Source organism: Ursus arctos, unplaced genomic scaffold (assembly GCF_023065955.2).
Source record: "Ursus arctos isolate Adak ecotype North America unplaced genomic scaffold, UrsArc2.0 scaffold_4, whole genome shotgun sequence".
Taxonomy (NCBI): Eukaryota; Metazoa; Chordata; class Mammalia; order Carnivora; family Ursidae; genus Ursus; species Ursus arctos.
The window spans coordinates 17,582,274-17,600,638 of NW_026623056.1; the positions used below are offsets into that span (position 1 = coordinate 17,582,274).

Here is an 18,365-nt window from a genome sequence, read left to right on the forward strand (position 1 = left end):
ATGTAGTCTTTCCCCAGTCACTCTACCCTTCATCTCAACTTCCGAAACACTGATCAGTTCTGGAGAAACTCAGATTATGAAATGTTTCCTTTTTTTTCTGTCCTGAACCAGCTTTTGCGAGCGGGATAGATGACTGGGCTAAAATCCCAGGCAGCGTAATTGTACTTTCATCTTCTGAAATTGAGGGAAAGAGCCAAGGGTGAAACTAAGTGGGGTGGGGAAATTTTTTTGTTGGGCCAATCTTTTGTTTCTATTCTAAATCACCCCCACTGTTGCTTATGACTCTATTGACTTTTGATGGTTTCGAGTTAGTTTTGTAATTGCCACAGGCTGGAAAAGATAGGTTTCCCCTTAAGCCTTTCACAATACATCTGAGAGAACTCCCTTTCAGTGAAAAATAGGTATTTTAAAAATTCCAAAATAAAGCAAAAATTAAAATGCTTTATCTTATCTAGATTTTGTATAACTTATGTTTACTAGTTAACAGGAATTAATTCTTGGCTCAGATTCTCACTTCAGCCTGATATACTCAGTGTTTGACATGCTTAAGAATTGACCTGTCTTCGAAAGCTTGAAGCTGTATCAAAGGCAGATTTCTTGAATTGGGTAAATATGTGAAGGTTTTCTGTGTATAATTGACCCTATAATTATATAATGCCAAATATGTTTAAATGATCTTTTCTTAAATGGCCAAAGGGGAAAAAGAAGCCTTTCATTTTATGTAAAGTTTATTGATTCATCTGTTATATAACATCCAGGTTCAAGGTGCAGAGACAGATACCACTTGGCATACCTTTCTAGTGTATCATGTGAAAGTAGTTTCTGTTTGAAACTTCCAGATAGATACTCGGGAACTGACGGGGAATTCCAGCAAGGTCATTCACCCATACAAACTTTAAAAAAAAGAAAAAAGAAAAGGAAAAAATTTGCCTTTGTGTAAACATTAACCTATCTGCTGCTAAGTATTTTTTTGTTTTTAAAGGGAGAGCTCAAACTGGATTTCTTTTATATTTCTGATCAAAAATAATAAATTTAATTAATTTGGAGGTTAAGTTGATATCTTTGTGACCTATGATAGCTCTTCTACATTGGCAAAATATCCAATGCTTAGAAAAATGGCTTTCCACTGTCTAGCCCTTAAAATACAAGGAGGCAGAGGACAGGCAAGAATTCTTAAAATGTTTTCATTGTTCTTTCCTTGTAGTCCTATCAGTTGAAACAGACCCAGTTCTTGCTCTTCAAGCTTTATAAACCTGCCCTTAAATGACATTGACAAACAGACAGGCATTTGACTAAGCAAACATTGCTGGATATACATGATGAATTAAAGTATTGTCATTCTGTAAATGTCTTTTGTGTGGTCTAAATACACAATGAAACGTTGACTGTTTAGAAAATTGCAAGAGGAGTTATTCATCCATAGGCTGGCAGTTTATTCGGTCCTGATTCTTTAAATCCACATTTTAGTTAATGTTAAAATTTGCATATATGGTGCCTCATAAAATGATAGCGTATTAAATTTAGTTTTAATTTTAATTATTGTATAGCTTTCAAATCTTTTATTGTTGCAGTCATGTGTGAGTCTGAAGGCCTTTGGGAAAGGTTCAGTGTCTGACCTGCAACATCCTGTGTAATTTCCTGCTTTTTGTCCCGACGATTCCGTGTCCCTCATACTGTTGCAGGGATGGCAGATGCATTCGCTCTCTACTTTTGGACAAAGTACAGCTTTTATAAAAAATGCTTATTAAACATTGAGTAGATACAAAATGTCTATAAAATATCTGTAAGGCTTGTGGAATAACTATATGGGAAACATTTGTTTCCCTGCAGCCCTGTTTTTAAAGAGCACTATTATCTTCACCTTTAATATCTCCTCTATACTCCTCTCTTCTCCCAAACTTCTTCTGCTCCCTCAGAGGTAACTAAAGTTCTAAATTTTTTGTTAATAATTTTCTTACTTTTTTCATTTTTTTAAAAATCATGTACTGTGTGTCCCCAAACAGTATATTGGTTAGTTTTATGTGGTTTTGAACTTTATCAAAATGGCATCATATATTATGTATTTTTCTGGGCCTTACTGTTTTTTTTTTTAATTGACATTTGAGTCTTAGATTTATCTGTGCCAGTGCATATAGCTATTGCTCATTAGTTTTCACTGCTGTATAATATTGCATTGTGTAAGTATTCCAGAACTTATTAGCAGATGAATTGATTGATAGACATTTGAGATGTTCCAGTTTTTTTGGACTACAAACATTGCTCCTATATATACATATATTCCTGAATCTGTATCTGCTACACATGTGCAAGTACTTCTCTGTCAGTGTTTCTCAACCTTTTCCATGTCATGGCACACATAGACAATGATAGAAAATTTTTGTTCCATATACTACATTAAAAGAATGAAGCTCTGTCTCTGGCCTGGGAGCTTTGCTTGGCTGGAGATCTGAGGAGATCCGTATCTGGGCACACCTGTAACTTATTCGTTGCATACCAGGGCACCATGGCATAGCAGTTGAGGAGCTCTGCTACGGTGTGTGCCTGGGAGTTGAATTGCTGGTTGTAGGAACATGCTTCAGCTCTTCTAGGTAATACCAAATTGCATCGGTAGTATTAAGAATTCCATTTACCTGACATTCAAAGTCAATTCAAATTCCATGAATATATCTTTAAGATGAAAAGGGTATCCTTGAGAATTCTACCAATCTCATGATTATAAAGGTCAAGTAGGAAAAAATATTATTCCTTAGGCTATCAATTCAGATTTGCTTTCTCGAAATATGGTGAAGTCAAAATTCCTTTACAGTGTGACAGCAGAGAGTTATAGGCCATGGATGATGTTAAGAAGTGACAACATGCCCCCCATAGTTGTTATTAATCATGAAAGGCAACAGCCTGAGCTGAAATACTTGTGAGAGCTGTAATTCTGTCCTCCAGGTTTGGTGTTGCACCAGCTTTTTATTTCTTAGCTTTGAAAGGTACTTTCAGACAATGTATACAAGATGCAGTATGAGAGCTATCTGCTACATAACTTTTAGTTTAAAAACAAACATTTATAAAAGAAGCTGGTTTGTTTTGACCGCTCATAAAATTGATTTTCTTTTAAACAGCAAAAATGTCTAAGTATCAGAATTGATTAGGATAATAAATGATGATTATTTCTCCATTCAGATAACATTAAACTGGATAACTGCTTTTACAAAAATCACTAAGCCCACATAGTTTTTCCATGACAATTTCAAGAAGCTCCTTTATATTACTACACTATTACCTCTCTGATGGCTTTCTTATACAAAAGATATAAAAAAAAAAATCCTTACTTGGCGGAAAGTATTGCCTTGTGGCCTGTAGACTGAGGCTGTTTAAAATTAGGTGGAAAATATCAGAGGAAAGCTTTCAAATTTATGCTTAGCCTGGTGTACGATGACCTAATGCCAAAGTAACATTTTAATTTACTTGGCAGGGAATTACATATGAAAACTGTACTTCCCTCTTACTGGTATACTGTGTACTACACATAAAACAGGATTTTAGTTGTTTTTATATAAATTAGAAGCACAGTCACCAATTCTTGTATTTATGCCTAGGTTTATAGTATGTGTGTGTGTACCACACATATATACACATATAAATTATATTGATGTGTATATATGTATGCATATATGTGGTGTTGGTTGGTTCTTAGTATATCGTGTATTCATCATTCTCACGGAGTATTGATTAAGCATTTGAGTATAATTAACACTGTGACTTCCATCTAAGCATGTAGTTAAGCTCTAGCTACAGACATAAAGGATAAATAATATATGGTTACATAAATAGCAATAGCAAATAGTGGTAAATATGATAAACTCAAGATTTTTTGTTCATTATTTTTCTTCTTGGAATGTGAAATATTTATTGTAATTTGCCATGTGAGGCCATAGTTCGTCAAGTTATTTTTAAAATTATAGGCATCCTGAATTTCAATAGCAAGGATACATCTCAGTGTAGCTGGCCATTGTATCAGTGCCTCTCAGATCTCTACCCAAGAACCCCTTTAAAGAAGTGGAGAATGAATTTGTAGCTCTGGAAGTAGGAAGGTGACCTCCTATAAAGACATCCTGTGCTTGATTTTCAGGATTTGTCTTCAGAGCTCATGCAAATTTTGCATTCTTCTGTTTCAATATATTTTCCTCCAAATAAAACTGATGTTGCATGCAGATCTATCCTTGGTTTCAAATACCTCAGTTTGAGAAGCATGATAATAAATGGAATCCCATTTCCTAAAGGCCTTTAAGTTAGAAGTGCTTTCTTGTAAAAAAATTGTGACTTCTGTAATCTGGGTTCCATTTAGGCTTTCCTGAAAGTGAAAAAGTTCTCTTGAGCGACCTCCTTTGCCGTCATCAGTGATTTCTCCCTTTTTCTCCCTTTTTAAGGGAATCTTGTGGACTTTCATAGATCCTCATTTTTTGAACAGTGCATTTGATGGAACCCTTCTTCTTTGATCTTTTATCTTGGTTTGCAGGAAATTGCCCTATCCTGCTTATTCTCAACACCCTTTGGCCTTTCCTTCCCTGTCTTCTTTGATACTCCTCTCTTTCCTAATTGTGTTTCTGTCCCACGGTTCAAGTTTTAGCTTCTCCTTCCTCTGTCTCTGTCACCTTTCTCAGCTATCCCAGTTCTGTCCTCTCACCGGAGCACTCACCCTGTAATATCCAGATGCCTTTTGGACAATTGAGCTTGGACATTTTAGGGTCACTTAATACTTGGCATTTATAAACTCACTCACATCCCAAGGGCCTTGCACAGAGCCTGGCATGGGGGGGGGGGCGGTACCAGCAAATACTGAATTAATCTCATTCTCCTTTCAACAAGCCTCCTCTCATTTTCATCTTTTGTCACTGGTATCACAGATCTTATCTCTGCTGTCTGCTCTTGTAAATATTTTGTTCATTTTCTTCTTTTGAAATGTATCTCATATCTGCATTAGTTTGTTTCATTGTATTTCCATGACTTTTACCCTAATGCACTTCATGCCAAGATTACTCCCATGGTTTCCCATCTGGCCTCTTTGGTTCTAATTTCTTCTCTCTCCAAGCCATTGCCACTGCAGGTGCCCTAATAACTTTTTAAACATTAATTTATTTCTTGATGGTTTTTTTTTAAATGATTTTTATTTATTTATTTGAGAGAGAGAGAGCGCACGAGTGAGCACAAGCTGAGGGGAGAGGCAGAGGGAGATGAAGAGGGAGAAGCAGGCTCCCCGCTAAGCAGGGAGCCTGCATCAGGGCTCCATCCCAGGACCCCGGGATCATGAACTGAGCTGAAGACAGACACTCAACTGACTGAGCCCCCCAGACACCCCAGTTTATTTCTTGTTCTAATAAATTTTTTATTTTTGAGATCATTTTAGGTTTATAGCAAAAATAGTACCTTCACCCACTTTCTCCTGATGTTAACATCTTTCATAACTATGGCTCGTTTGTCAAAATTAAGAAATTTACATCGGTGCGTGTCTATTATCTAAAATGTACTGTTTCTGTTCCAGGATGCAACATTGCTATTTAGTACATCTATCAGATTTTTAAATAGTTAATACCACCTTTGGCAAGAATTCAAAAAGGACAAAAGGATATAGAAGTTTCCTTCTTACCTCTGAACCATAACTATTCTGTCTCTTCCTTAAAGACAACCCATTTTTTCTGGTGTCTTGGATAGTCTTTCTAAGAGTCTCTGAGTACACACACACACACACACACACACACACACACTTTCAAACAAACACAAATAGTTGCATTCTAAATATATTGCTCTCTATCTTTTTTTAACTTGATATAGCTTCATCATTTTTTATCAGTAACACAAAGTTGCCTTTTTTAAAAAAATTTCATGATCCTATTGGATATCTGTTCTGCAATTTGATTTGCCAGTTCCCTACTGATTGACATCTTTTACTTTTGCAAACAGTGCTGTAGTGAATATCCACGAATATATGCCATTTTACATGTGTATATCTCTAGTTATTGCTGCGTGAAAGGGTATGTGCACTCATAATTTGATGGCCAATTTGCATTTTAGAGAGTTTCCACTATTGTATCTTCCATTATTTACCCATAGCCTCCCCAATGTTGTGTCTTAATAGACTTTGAATTTTGCCAATTTGATGGGTTAAAATATAGCTTAAAATTTTGTCATTGTACTTTCAATTTGCATTTGTTTTATAATAAGATGGAGTGTCTTTACATATATTTAAGGGTCACTTACATTTTCTTCTGTGAACTGTCCATATAATTCACCCATTTTTCAATTAGGTTATTAAAACAAACTTTCTTGCTTTTAAATCTTTTAATTCTCTCTATTTTTCTGATATGTTAAGTTGAAGACCTAGTCCCTTTTCAAGACTTTACATCATATGTTTCAACCCCAGTTCACACTGCTTTCCATAACCGCTACTGTCCATAAGGGCACACTGTGCTCATTCCTTCCACCACACCTTCTTTGATTGTGTTCCTCCTTTTTTCCCCTCCACTTATGTCTCCCCTTCTGAGACAGAAGTTGTCACTTTCCTCAATTGGATAAACCTTCTTTTAACTTCAGGTAGACTTCTGGAAACAATAATTAACTGATAGTTTGTAAACTCAAAAAAGGAAATGTTAATCATTAAGAGACAGCACCGAACTACCAAAAAAAAAAAAAAAAAAAAACCAACCAAAAAAACCTTGCTCATATCAAACTAACCACATCTCCATTTCCAGTATAGTTCTAGTATGCTCTAAACACATCTTTATTAAGTCATTTTATTCTCTTGATATGTTTGAGAGATTTAAAAAAGTAAGTTTATGAGAGTAAGTGGTTTTGTAGCTGATCAAACTTGTATAACCAAAGAGTTTTGATTCATGGATCAATGTCCAATTGAAAGTATCAAGTAACAAAACTCTTCTCCATTTCAGAACTCTGTTCTTGATTTTGCTGCTCAATATTTATTTACTAATAATTTGATGAATACATGGGAATTAAATAAATGAAGTTAGGCTTAAAAAGGATTCTTCCTATGACAGTACAAAGGCATGATTCAACATTATCTTAATAGTTTGGAAGGATGGGCTAAAACCAACAAGGTGAAATTTTTCAATTGAAGTGAATATAAAGCTCTGCATTTCATGTCCAAAATTAGTTGACAGAAAGAATGAAGGTAGAGTCAGGCAGCTGGTTTGATGTAGTTTGTGTGACAAAAAGTCCACCAACTTAAGAATACAATGTGTGTGGTTTTTTTAAAAAAGATTTTATTTATTTATTTGACACAGAGAGAGAGACAGAGAGAGCACAAGCAGGGGGAGTGGGAGAGGGGAAGCAGACTCCCCACTGAACAGGGAGCCTGATGTAGGGCTCGATCCCAGGACCCTGGGATCATGACCTGAGCCAAAGGCAGTTGCTTAACCGACTGAGCCACCCAGGCACCCCAAGAATATAATGTGTTAAAATTTAAATCTTCAGTTGCCTTTATTAAATTTTAAAATTGTAGCATGAGATTAAGGAACTAAGTAGTCCCACAATTATTTTTTTCTTCATCAGAACTCATTTGGAGTAGAGCATTCAGTTCTAGGTATTATATTTTCAAAGGAAATTAATTTTGAAATTAAAGTACCTGTATTATTTTTCTATTGCTGTCATAACGAATTATCACAAATTTAGTGGACTAAAACAATAAAACAACGTACTTTCATCACCTTACAGTTCTGAGGTCAGAAATCAACACAGATCTCAATAGACTAAAACCAAGGTATCATCAGGGCTGTATCCCTTTCTGGAGGCTCTAGAAGAGAGTCTGTTTTCCTGCCTTTTCCAGCTTTTAGCAGCCCCCTTCCTGCCCCTTCAGAACCAGCAGAAGCAAGTCCAGTCTTCACATTGCTTCTCTCTGGCTACAGCTGGGAAAGGCTCACTGCTTTTAAAGGATTCATGTGAAAAGATCGGTCCCATCTGGATAATCTCTAAGTCCTCAACCTTAACCGCATTGACTAAGTCCCTTCTGCCATGTAAAGGAACATATTCACAGATTCCGGTGATGAGAAAATGGACATCTTTGTGGGGGACATTGTCCCACCTACCTCCATTCTTACTGCAGAGGCTCGCCAGGATAGTGAAGGGGCTAATTGGATAGAGAAGCAGATTAAGAAGAATTGAAGATGATCCCCAAATATGTTGCCTAGGAGAGAATGAGATAATGTTTATAAAGTGATTAGTGCAGTAAGTGCATAATAAATGGTTTCTGCTTCAACGGCTAATGCTACAAATTACAGAAATATAGTAGCTCAGAAGGGAAAGCAGCTTAGGGATGTGGAAGGGGATGAAGCAGCGTAACATTTTATCTTGCAGAGAACAGAATTTGGGATCCAAGTTCTCGCTCTACTCTTAGGGAAGCAGGTGGTTTCAATGTCAGAAAAAAGCTAAGCCTAACGAGAACTCTGCGTGATTCCCCTACCTGATAAAGAGGGAGCGTGGGGGTGCCGGGGGCTATGGGAGGGAAGCTACTTCTGGCGTCTTTTTGCCATGACTGTGCAACGTCTAGATTCTGAGGAGGAGAGAAAACTTTTATGGAAGGGAGAAAGCACGAGTTTTGAAGCTCAGAGTTTGACTCTACTAGGTTTTCTCCCCCAGGAGCACATGGGAAAGAAATGTCCTCGGAAACCAAAGCCCCACCATCAGAGATGCTGAGATATTTCAGGCTTTCCCTATGGTCTTCACGTTTGTCTCTTTAAACACGTTGCCCTCGACCTTGAAGCGGCTGCTGCTAAGCCGTGGTCAGTCAAGCAGTGGTTAAGTTAACAGACCCTCCCGCCTCCCTCCCGCGGGGTGGTAGCTTCCAAGGCCGCAGTAAATGTGTATCGGTGTGAACCTGATCCAGAAACAGCCGGGAAGGGAACAAAGTTTAGTCTGTGAGGAAATAGGCGGCTGCCGGCTGCCTGTAGTTGCATGCTGTCTGTCCAGATCTCAGCTTGCTGTGGTGTAAGTAATTTTTAAAAAAATATATTCGAATATAAAAAGATTGTGGGAATAATTCCCGTCTAAGATTAAATTAAGGTCCTGCCGGGTGCTAAATCTTGTGCAAGTAGACCTACTTAAAAGCAAGTTTCAGCATTTCACAAGTAGTTTTATTTTAAAAAATAGAAAGGGAAACCATGGAATTTTCAGCAACTCTTCTGCTAAAACAGGTCCTGCTTGCATAAGATGGATTTTAATGTCTTGTCTCTGGTTAAGTGAAGATGTTTACGGTTGGAAAATAAAAGTGAGCAAATAGGTATCTGGTGTCCAGGGATTATTTCTAGGTAGTGCTTAGATTTCTCCCCCATGCTCTTTCCAGCGTCTTTTCCTTTAGTTTAGGTTCATGTTACAAGTTTATGTTAGCAAATATGTAATACTGTCAGACAGTTAAACTGGAGGTTTTGTGGTAAAAAGAAATAAAATGAATGAGAATAAAGTAGAACCAAATATAGTTTAATAAGCCGTTGAGCCTAGATTTAAGACAGCATAAAGTGTTTTCAAAGAAGGAGGAATTTTGTGAAATAGATGGAAATAGCAAGCAGCTTTAGGAAGTTCATGCAACTTTGGAGAAATCTGTTTTTAAGACTTTTTGACATGTGTACTAATTTTCCCCGTACAATAGCGTGTAAAATAAATTTTCGATATGAAATTGGAATTGTTGTATTTCAGCCATTGCCGTTCTGTGTTGAGATAAAATTTCCAGGAACTACCCACATTGTTACCCAATGTAACTTTATTGAATGCCACTATGAAAATGTTCAGTTTGTATTTGGTGTTGGAGAAGTTGATATTTTCTATTTCTCTTTTGCCACATGTATTTGAAAAAAAAAAAAAAAAACCCAGCTCCTGGTACAGGACAATTTTGTGACTTTGAATCTAGAAGCGAAATTTGATGTCATTAATATATACAAGTTATAAATGCTAGCTGCTAGCCCGTAGTCTTTCAAACCGATCAAGGAGTGCCGAGGACACAGATTGTTTGCACAGAAGTACACTGGGTTTCCCCTTTCCTCTACCTTCACCTCCAATCTCAGGGACAATCTGTTTCTCTAGCCTGCCTCACATTCCTGCAGGACTGAGTGGGAGCCCAGATGATGGTATTGGGCCGCAACTGACCTGTGGTGGGGTAGAAGCCCAAGATACCCTTTCCTAAGTGGGTTCTAGGACAGTAATGAAGTAAAACCTTTACTCACTCTTTAGCTTGCTGAATCTCAATGACTCGAGGTTCCTGAGCTGATTATCTCCTCCCATTCAACCCCCTCTCCTGGGCCAGGTTACTTATGGTTGTTGGTTTATGGGGCAAGAGTTGGGGGAGAAGGATCCTAGGAAAGGAGCCAGCATGGCAGGTGACACTATTACCAGGGAAGCAGCTATTTCTTTTTTTCTTTTTCTTCTTTTTTTTTTTTAAAGATTTTATCTATTTATTTGACAGAGAGAGAGAGACAGCCAGCGAGAGAGGGAACACAAGCAGGGGGAGCGGGAGAGGAAGAAGCAGGCTCATAGCAGAGGAGCCTGATGTGGGGCTCGATCCCATAATGCCAGGATCACACCCTGAGCCGAAGGCAGACGCTTAACCACTGTGCCACCCAGGCACCCCAGGAAGCAGCTATTTCTTAATGTGATTTGAAATATTTCACTCTTTTAAAACCTGGTAGGCCATGTAGGTGTGTACTGGCTGACTCTTAAGACCCTTTGGATATTTTTAAATTTGTTTTCCTATTTTTTAAAATTTATTTTTTATTTAAATTCAATTAATTACATATAGTGTATTATTAGTTTCAGAGGTAGAGTTCATTGAGTCATCAGTTGTATATAACACCCAGTGCTCATTACATCACGTGCCCTCCTTAATGCCCATCACCCAGTTACCCTATCCCCACCCCTCACCCCCAGTTTGAGCAGCAACCCTCAGTTTGTTTCCAGTGGTTAGGAGTCTCTTATGGTATGTTTTTCTACTTTTAATTGTTACATTTTATAGTTAGGATTCTATCCAAGCCTGATGTCTGGGTGAAAGCCCCTTGGGTGCTAGGAAGGGACACAAGGCCACAGATGAAACCCCGGTTCACTGCTTCCAGATGGAAGGGACTCGGGACCTCAAAAAAACCCTGAGCCACAGGTGGTGCTCTCCTCACAGCATCCCCCCCCCCACCGGGGTGTCTGCTGAGTCATGCCCCCTCCCATCATGGGAGCTGGATGGGAAAGGCTGCTCCTTTTCTTTTCTTTTTTCTTTTCTTTTCTTTTTTTTATTCCAGTGTAGTTAACATAGTGTTTTATTAGTTTCAGGTGTACAATATAGTGATTCAACAATTCCATACCCTACTCAGTGCTCATCATAAGTATACTCTTAAGTCCTTTCACCAATTTCACTCATCCCCCACCCAACTCCTCTCTGGTAACAATCCATTTGTTCGCTATAGTTAAGAATCTGTTTTTTAGTTTGTCTACGTTTTCTTTGTTCGTTTGTTTTGATTCTTTTTTTTTTTTAAAGATTTTATTTATTTATTTGACAGAGATAGAGACAGCCAGCGAGAGAGGGAACACAAGCAGGGGGAGTGGGAGAGGAAGAAGCAGGCTCATAGCGGAGGAGCCTGATGTGGGGCTCGATCCCATAACGCTGGGATCACGCCCTGAGCCAAAGGCAGATGCTTAACCGCTGTGCCACTCAGGCGCCCCTGTTTTGATTCTTTAATTCCACATATGAGTGAAATCATGGTATTTCTCTTTCTCTGACTGGCTTGTTTCACTTAGTATCGTACTCTCTAGATCCATCCACGTTGTTGTAAATGGTAAGATTTCATTCTTTTTTATTGCTGAATAATAATCCAGATATATAGATAGATAGATGAAAACATAGGGGTGTGTCTATCCCTTTAAATTAGTGTTTTTATATTCTTTGGGTAAATACCCAGTAGTGCAATATTGGATCATATGGTAGTTCTATTTTTAATTTTTTGAGGAACATCTGTCTTACATGGTAGCTGTACCACTTTGCATTCTCACCCACAGTGCATAAGGGTTCCTTTTTCTCTACATCCTCACCAACACTTGTTGCTTCTTGAGTTCTTCATTTTAGCCATTCTAACAAGTGTGAGGTGATAGCTCATTGTGGTTTTGATTTGCATTTCTCCAATAATAAATGATGTTCGGTGTGTTTTCATGTGTCTGTGGCCGTCTGTATATCTTCTTTGGAGAAATATCTGTTCATGTCTCCTGCCCATTTTTTAATTGAATTATTTGTTTTTTTGGTGTTGGGTTGTATAAGTTTTTCATACGTTTTGGATACTAATCCTTTATTGGATATGTCACTTGCAAATATCTTTTCCCATTCAGTATGTTGTCTTTTAGTTTTATTGCTTATCTTTTCCCATTCAGTATGTTGTCTTTTAATTTTATTGCTTGTTTCCTTTGCTGTAGAGAAGATTTTTATTTTGATGTAGTCCCAATAGTTTATTTTTACTTTTGTTTCCCTTGCCTCAGGAGACATTTCTAGAAAGATGTTATTATGGCCAATGTCGGAGAAATTACTGCCTGGGGTCTCTTCTAGGATTTTTATGGTTTCAGGTCTCACATTTAGGTCTTTGATCCATTTTGAGTTTATTTTTGTGTATGTTCTCTCTAAACCTACTTCACTGAAGGTTTTTATCATGAATGGATGTTGTAGTTTGTCAAATGCTTCTTCTGCATCTATTCAAATGATCATATGGTTTTTATCCTTTCTCTTGTTGATGTGATATATCATGTTGATTGATTTGTGAATATTAAACTGTCCTTGCATCCCAGGGAAAAGATCCCACTTGATAATGGTGAATGATTTTTTTAAGGTATTGTTGGATTCAGGTTGCTTATATTTTGTTGATGATTTTCGCATCTATGTTCATCACAGATATGGGCCTGTCGTTCTCTTTTTTGGTGGTATCTTTATTATCTAGTTTTGTATCAGGGTAATGCTGGCTTCATAGAATGAATTTGGAAGCTTTCTTTCTCCTCTATTTTTTGGAAGAGTTTGAGAATAGGTATTAGCTCTTCTTTAAGTGTTTGGTGGAATTCAACTGTGTAGCCATCTGGTCCTGGACTTTTGTTTGTTGGGTGTTTTGGGGTTGCTGATAATCAGTCTCTTCAAATTTTCTATTTCTAGAAATCTTCAGTTTTGGTTGATTATACATTTCTAGGAATTCATCTGCTTCTTCTAGGTTGTCCATTTTATTGTCATAAAATTTTTTATAATATTCTCTTAGAATTGTTTGTATTTCTGTGTTGTCTGTTGTTATTTCTCCTCTTTCACTTCTGATTTTGTTTGAGTCTTCTCTCTGAGTCTGGCTAGAGGTTTATCAATTTTATTGATCTTTTCAAAGAAACAGCTCCTTGTTTTATTGATCTTTGTCTTTTAGATTCTCATTTATTTCTGGTCTAATCTTTATTATTTCCTTCCTTCTGCTGATTTTGTTCGTTGTTCTTTTTCTAAGTCCTTTAGATGTAAGTTTCAGTTGTTTGAGATTTTTCTTGCTTCTTGAGGTAGACCTTTATTGCTATAAACTACCCTTTTAAAACCACTTTTGTTGCATCCCAAAGATTTTGGACTGTTGTGTTTTTGTTTTCATTTGTCTTCATGTAATTTTTTATTTCTTCTTTGATTTCTTGGTTGACCCATTCATTGTTTAGTAGCATGTTATTTAATCTCCATGTATTTGTGGTCTTTCCAGATTTTTTTCTTGTGGTCGATTTCTGGTTTTATAGCATTATGGTTAGAAAAATGCATGGTATGGGGCGCCTGGGTGGCAGAGCGGTTAGGCATCTGCCTTCGGCTCAGGGCATGATCCCAGCGTTATGGTATCGAGCCCCACATCAGGCTCCTCTGCTATGGGCCTGCTTCTTCCTCTCCCACTCCCCCTGCCTGTGTTCCCTCTCTCGCTGGCTGTCTCTATGTCTGTCGAATAAATAAATAAAATCTTTAAAAAAAAAAAAAAAGAAAAGAAAAATGCATGGTATGACTGCGATATTTTTGAATTTGTTGAGACTTGTTTTGTGGCCTAATATGTGATCTATTCTAGAGAATGTTCCATGTGCACTGGAAAAGAATGTGTATTCTGTTTGGGGATAGAATATTCTAAATATATCTGTTAAATCCATCTGGTCCAGTGTGTCATTCAAAGCCTGTTTTCTTGTTGATTTCTGTTTGGATGATCTGTCCATTGATGTAAGTGGGGTGTCAGAGTCCCCTACTATTATTGTATTGCTATTGATTAGTTCTTTTATGTTTGTTATTAACTGTTTTATGTATTTGGGTGCTCCCATATTGGGTACATAAATATTTACAATTGTTATATCTTCTTGTTTGATTGTCCCCTTTATGATTGTATAATGTCTTTGTCTCTTGTTACAGTCCTTTTTTAGTCTATTTTGTTTGCTTTAAGTATTGCTACCCTGCCTTTCTTTTCACATCTATTTGCATGATAAATGTTTCTCCATCCCCTTACTTTCAATCTGCATGTGTCTGTAAGTCTGAAATGAGTCTCTTGTAGGCATCCTATAGATGGGTCTTGTTTTTTAATCCATTCTGTCACCCTATGTCTTTTGATTAGCGCATTTAGTCCATTTATATTGAAAGTAATTATTTACAGGTATATATTCATTTTGATTTTGTCACTTTTTTATGGTTGTTGTTGTACTTCTCTGTTCCTTCTCTTGCTCTCTTCACTCATGGTAAGTTGGCTTTCTTTAGTGATATACTTGGCTTTCCTGCTCTTTATTCTTTGCATATCTGTTACTGATTTGTGGTTATCATTACGTTTGTATATAACATCTTCTTCATATAACAGTCCACATTAAGTTGGTGGACGCTTAAATTTGAACCCATTCTTTGCTCCTCTCCCTCCCACATTTTAGGTATCTAGTGTCCTACTTTACATCTTTTTTTGTAAGTCCCTTGACTGATTTTTACAGATATAGTTATTTTTTTACTGCTTTTGTTCTTCCTACTCTTCTTGCTCTTACTTTTGGTCTTTCTTTTCCACTCAAAGAGTCCCCTTTAACATTTCTTGTAGGGCTGGTTTAGTGTCATGAGTTCTCTTAACTTTCATTTGTCTGAGAAACTCTATTTCTCCTTCTAGTCTGAATGATAGTCTTGCTGTATAGAGTATTCTTGGCTACAGATTTTTTCTTTTCAGCACATTGAATATATCATGCCATTCTCTTCTGGCCTGAAGAGTTTCTGCTAATAGACTTACAAGTTTTCCCCTTTCCTGTAACTGTCTTCTTTTCTCTTGCTTCTTTTAAAATTTGCTCTTTATCACTACTTTTTGCCACTTTAATTACTATGTGTCTTGGTGTGAACCTCTTTGGGTTGATTTTGTTGGGGGATCTCTGTGGCTTTGGGATCTGAATTTGTTTCCTTCCCTAGATTTGTCTAGTTTTCAGCTATTATTTCTTCAAATAAGTTTTCTGCCTCCTTTTCTCTCTTTTCTTCTTCCAGGATCCCTATAATAGAAATGTTATTATGCTTAGTGGAGTTGCTGAGTTCCCTAAATCTATTCTCATTTTGCATTATTTTTTCTCTCATCTGTTCAGCTTTTCCATTACTCTTTCCTGCAGATCACTGATTCATTGTTCTGCTTCCTCTAGTCTGCTATTTATTCCGCCTAGTGTATTTTTAATTTCATATGTTGTATTCTTCATTTCTGATTGGTTCTTTTTTATCTCTTTGTTAATGGTCTCACTGATGTCCTCCACATTTTTTCTCAAGTCCAGTGAGTATCTCTATGACCATTACTTTAAATTCTTTACCTGGCATATTACTTATTCTGTTTCATTTAGTTCTCTTGCTGTGATTTTGCCCTGTTCTTTCATTTGGGACATATTCCTCTGTCTTCTCATTTTTGTCTAACTCTCTTTGTCTGTTTCTGTGTTTTATTTATTTATTTATTTAAAAAGATTTTATTTATTTATTCGACAGAGATAGAGACAGCCAGTGAGAGAAGGAACACAAGCAGGGGGAGTGGGAGAGGAAGAAGCAGGCTCATAGCGGAGGAGCCTGATGTGGGGCTCGATCCCATAATGCCGGGATCACGCCCTGAGCCGAAGGCAGACGCTTAACCGCTGTGCCACCCAGGCGCCCCTGTTTCTGTGTTTTAGGAAAGTCAGCTATGTCTCTTGCTCTTGAAAATAGTGGCTTTATGAAGAAGAGGTCGTGTATGCCCTGCAGTGCAATGTCCCCTGTTCACCAGAACCTGATGCTTCAGGGGTGTCTCCTATGTGTGTTGCATGCTCCCTGCTATTGTGGCTGAGCCACTTTTTCCTTTGGTCCAGTCATCTTCAATGTTCTCTTTGACTGTTGTGGGCAGGGTTTGAACCCTATGTTGTTAGTGAGCCAGCTGGGGCCACCTTGGGCTTGAGTTTAGTCAGATCAGGCATTTGCCAGGGATGCAGTAACACCAAACTGCAGGGCACTTTCCCTGTATTGTCCCCTGAGGAGCTTTCATTGGTGGAGGGGGCCTGTAGTCAGACCAGCTATCCGCTTGTGGGGCCACAGTCTGACTCATTTGTGTGGTTATCTTTCCGTTTCCCCACGGCAAGAGTCTCTTTGGAGTGATGCTGGCCGCTGTCAGGGCTGCTTGCCCACTGCCAGACCTGTGGCCCTGGTTTGAGTGGCCTCTAGCCAAAAGCCCGTCGGCGGGGGCAGATCCACAACATGCTCCGGGGCGGGGCCGCAGTGCCCACAAGGTTTGAACACAGGAAAGAAGGGACGTGCCTCTGCTGCGAGCACCGGGCTGGCTGGGCTGATGTGTAATACACTCAGGTGTGGGGCATGCGGTTTTGATAAGATGTGTGCGGGCCTCTGCAAGAGGGGTACCTGCTGCTACTGCTGCCAGGACTGAGGCCCCGGAAAGTGCGTGGGTCAGAAGACATGGTGTTTGCAAGCGTTTGCTCAGGTCTTCTTGGGGAGGGGACCTGCAGTCCCGGACAGAGGCAAGCTTGACTGAAGGGGCAGACAGTTCTTGGTGTCAGCAAGTTAGGTAGCAAGTGTCAGTGTTGTGCTGGTTCCTGCAGGTGGCAGTGTATTTATGCTGGAGGTTGGGGTGGCAGGTGAGGGAAATGGCACCTGCCAGCTCTTCTGTTCTGGTAGGGGTCCCCCTGCAATCCCTAACTCTCCAGGACAGGCTCTAAGATGAGTAAATAATGCTCCCATTTTACTATAAAAAAAACGCCTGGGGCATTTTTCAAACTGCTGCTTCTATGTTGTATCTCCCTGGGCTGTTTGTTGTGCTGTCTCTCTAAGGGCAGGGGCTCAGATTCCTATCACTTTCCAGGCTCTCCCAGAACCGAGATTTTTAAAATTCGGGGCTTTAAGTCCTGCTGGTTGTAAGTACTCACAAAATTCGGCCCCTCTAGTTTTCAAAGCCAAATATGAGGATTCATCTTCCCCAGGCAGGCTCCCCAGTGTCATAATCTATTTCTCTCCCTTCTCAGAGTTTGCAGGTCCCTCCCTCTGACGGACAGTCCTGCAGGTCCCTTTAGCTTCCCATGGCATCTCCGCCCTTCTTACCCTCTTTGATGTGGCCTCTTCTTTACCTTTAGTTGTGGAGTTTATTCTGCCAGTCTTTGGGTCATTTTCTGGGTTATTTATACTGATGTGAGTGTTATCTAGTTGTATCTGTGGGACAAGCTGAGCTTAGGGTCCTCCTACTCCATCATCTTCCCAGCCTTCTGCGCCCCTTTCAGATATTTTTCAAAACCTTCAATAGCTGTCTCTAACATCCAAATCCTTGCTCCTGCCCTGCAGAGCCCACATGATCTGCCTTCTGACCATCTGTTTCACATCATGGTCTACCATTGTTCTCCTCACACAGATTGCCCCAGCTACATAAGTGTTTCTATTGCTTCTGGAATACATCAAACTTTCTTGTGCCTCAGGGTCTTTGCTGCCTGGAAAGCTCTTCCCCTGTATCGTTTCTTCCTTTTCTTCATTCAGATCTCTACTCAAATACCTCCTCTTCAGAGGCCTCACTACCCCACTTCCACCACATCACTCTTCCTTTACCTTGACCGACTTTTAACAATACCTACCTGGCATGATTTAATTCATTTTCTTAAAAGATATATATATATTTAGGGGTGCCTGGGTGGTTAAGTCAGTTAAGCGTCTACCTTCACCTCAGGTCATGATCCCAGGGTCCTGGGATTGAGCCCCACATTGGTCTCCCTGTTCGGTGGGGAGCCTGCTTCTCCCTCTCCCTCTGCCACTCCCCCTGCTTGTGCTCTCTCTCTCAAGTAAATAAATAAGTTATTTAAAAATATGTATTTATATCTATACACACAGACAGACAAACATGATATATATAGTAGAATAT

General features: G+C 38.8%; 1 protein-coding gene across 4 annotated transcripts in view; it reads left to right on the plus strand.

Annotated features, from left to right (window-relative positions):
* Positions 1-8,819: 8,819 nt before the first annotated feature.
* The window catches only part of MAP3K13 (mitogen-activated protein kinase kinase kinase 13), a 131,637-nt gene continuing 122,091 nt past the window's right edge, over positions 8,820-18,365 (plus strand). For 3 of the 4 annotated variants that reach the window (XM_057306708.1, XM_057306706.1, XM_057306707.1), the window contains exon 1: positions 8,820-8,985. The gene's annotated coding sequence lies outside the window, so the exon portion shown is untranslated. The remainder of the gene's footprint in view (positions 8,986-18,365) is intronic. The other variant, XM_026497258.4, reaches the window with a different exon arrangement.